At 41.3% G+C, this 3,118-nt stretch overlaps 1 protein-coding gene across 2 annotated transcripts in view; it reads left to right on the top strand.

Annotated features, from left to right (window-relative positions):
- SPATA13 (spermatogenesis associated 13) overlaps positions 1-3,118 on the top strand; it is a 150,944-nt gene that overhangs the window by 27,462 nt on the left and 120,364 nt on the right. The window contains exon 1 of one of the 2 annotated variants that reach the window (XM_023756703.1): positions 2,835-2,868. The exons of the other annotated variant lie outside the window; for it this stretch is intronic. The gene's annotated coding sequence lies outside the window, so the exon portion shown is untranslated. Of the gene's footprint in view, positions 1-2,834; positions 2,869-3,118 lie in introns of those variants that run through there. 2 annotated transcript variants of the gene reach the window in all.

Below are 3,118 nucleotides of genomic sequence, written 5' to 3' on the forward strand. Positions count from 1 at the left end.
ATCTTTTTTAAATACCTGATTTTTTGGGCTATCATTCTCCGGTAAATTCTGTTTCTTTGTTATTAATGTTGTGGCCCCACCCCATAACAAAGAAACAGAATTTCCGGAGGATGAGGCCCAGAAATCAGGATTTTAAAAAGATCCCAGGTGATTCTAATGTGCAGCCAAGGTTGAGAACCACTGTTTTAAAGGAAGGAAAATGGGTGCCACATCAACTGAATGAAAGACAAGTGGAAAACTGAAAAGTCATCAGTAAAATGTTACTTCAACGGCATGAAAGAAAGTCTTTTTGCATCAAATTGTGACTGGTGGTGAAAAGTGGATTTATTTTGAGAATCCCAAATGCACAAAATCATGGGTTGATCCAGGTCAACCCTCAACATCGACTGCAAGGCCAAATCGCTTAGCAAAGAAGACAATGCTCTGCGTTTGGTGGGATCAGGAAGGTGTGGTATATTATGAGCTTCTAAAACCAGGTGAAACTGTTAATACTGATCGCTACCGACAACAAATAATCAATTTGAACCACGGTTTGCTTGTAAAATGACCAGAATGGGCCAGAAGACACGGCAAAGTAATTTTGCTACATGATGATGCACCATCACACACTTCAAAACCAGTTAAAGACACGTTAAAAGATCTTGCCTGGGAAGTATTCACCCACCCGCCGTATTCACCAGACCTTGCTCCTTCAGATTACCACTGTTCCGATCGACAGCACACACACTTTCTGAGCAGCACTTTAAAATGTACCAAGAAGTGGAAAATTGGGTCTCAGAATGGTTTGCTTCAAAACAAGGAAAGTTCTATTGGGACGGTATCCACAAATTACCTGATAGATGGGGGAAATGTGTAGCTAGCGATGGACATTACTTTGAATAAAGCACTTTTGATGTTTCTCTTGAAATTATCGTGTTTTCTTTGATTAAAAAATCTGCATTATTAACCGGTAACCGTGGTATAATTGTTGGCATCATGATTATTGATTATTGACAATTTGGTATATCTAGTCTTTTAGTGTAGTCGCTTTTCAGAAACCTTAAAACAAATCATTGAATTTTAAAGTTTTTAAAAATATGTTTTTTATTTTTTTTAGAGAGGGGGGCGGGAGAGAGAGAGAGGAACATCACTGTGAGAGAGAACATTGGCTTTCATCTGTATGCACCCTGACCAAGGATCCAACCTGGGTATGTACTCTGGGAATTGAACCAGTTACCTTTTGGTGCAACTGAGCCACACCAGCTAGAGCAGGGTTGGGCAAACTTTTTGACTCGAGGGCCACAATGGGTTCTTAAACTGGACCGGAGGGCCGGAACAAAAGCATGGATGGAGTGTTTGTGTGAACTAATATAAATTCAAAGTAAACATCATTACATAAAAGGGTACGGTCTTTTTTTTTTTAAGTTTTATTCATTTCAAACGGGCTGGATCCGGCCCGCGGGCCGTAGTTTGCCCACGGCTGAGCTAGAGCCAAATTATTGGTTTTAACCTAATAGGCATCATACTTTAAAGATTATATGATGCAATTTGTATTGAAGGTTTTTAATGATCTGGATTTAAGTTTCTCCAGAGAAACAGAAGATACATAGACAGATAGATAGTTGATAGATAGATGATAGATAGATAGATAGATAGATAGATTTTAAGAAATTGAGTCATGCAGTTGTGAGGGCTGGGAAGTTCAGAATTTGCAGGCCAGCTTGGCAGGCTGAATTCTGGCAGGAGTTGATGTTGCAGTGTTGAATCCAAGGCTGTCTTGAGCCTTTAAATTCCTTCTTTTCTCTTAGGTCCTTCTACCGATTGGGTGAGGCCCACCCACATTATAGAGGGTAATCTGCTTTACTCAGAAGCTACTGACTGAATTGTTAATCGCATCTTAAAAATTCCTTCACAGCAACTCATGTTTGACCAAGCAGCTGGGCACCATGGCTCAGCCAAGTTCACACATAAAATTAGCCACCACCTCCACCAATGAGGGAAGATGGCTGTTACAGTTTACTTGTGGATGTGGAGAAGTCACCTCTCCTCTCCCTGCTCACATGATGTACAGTGAATTACAAGATAAAACTGGGAAATTAGAAAGTTGGGGAGTAACCATAGGAAAAATTAGATGCCACACCAGCCATCAGACATTAACAGTGTGACTCAGGACAGGAGTTCAGGGTATTTTAGGCCCACTAGCTGGGGAGACATTACCTTTCAGATTTTCTCCACCTCAGCTTTCTGGAAGGGAAAACACAGTATCATAATATAGCAGGTGCATTTATTTCCTGCGCGGAAAATGCAGGTTTAAGAGGGAAGTGTTCCGCAGGGCAGCTTTTTTGAAAATGGGCAGTAGCACTATTGAAAATAATTTATCAAATTGACAGAAAAAGAGCGAAAGAAAGAAATCTGTACCCAGAGATAGGGTAGGAAAGAATCCTGCACTTGGCTTTTGTGTATTCTCGGGGAATTTTAAATGGCTAATTTATCAAGAAAGCGATTTCACTTCTACAGTCTCACATGCTGGTTTAGTTAAAAGAGCCTCAGTATGGGCTAGAGGAGTAGGTGCGGGCTTATGCAAATGGAGCAGAATCAACAAAGAGCCTTTTATTCATCCCTTTCCTTTAGGAGTCTGTTCCAACAAACACCAAGTCCTGTGTATGACACTTTGGCAGGAAACTACTTTGTTCAAAAGCGTGGTTACCTGTACTATCACTGGTCATGCACTGCCAGGCACTCAGCGCCCATTAATTCTTTCACTGCAAGGAGCGGGGAAAGTAGCTGGCCAAGCCACACCTCTTTTTCTGTTGCAGAATCATCCCTGCCCCAGTTCTCCGTGAGGCATTCCTAGAGTTCAGTGAAGTCTTCACAGCTCTCCATCCTCAGGTGCTGTTTGTCTGAGTAGTCCTAGTGCTCTCCAGTTCTCAGCTCGCTTTGTTAATACACAATCATTGCTCTGTATTTCTGCACCGTCCTCTTACACAAGTTTGGCAGGATGAGAAAAATAACTAACCCTTTTCCCCACCCTGCGTTTATTTCGAAAGCCCTGGCATTTGATGTGATTTGATGTACCTCATCCAAGTAATGAAAGTACGTTCTAAGTTAAAGTGATTTCTAATGTCAAATCAGTGGCCTT

The sequence above is a fragment of the Myotis lucifugus genome, unplaced genomic scaffold (genome assembly GCF_000147115.1).
Source record: "Myotis lucifugus unplaced genomic scaffold, Myoluc2.0 scaffold_98, whole genome shotgun sequence".
In the NCBI taxonomy this organism is placed as follows: domain Eukaryota; kingdom Metazoa; phylum Chordata; class Mammalia; order Chiroptera; family Vespertilionidae; genus Myotis; species Myotis lucifugus.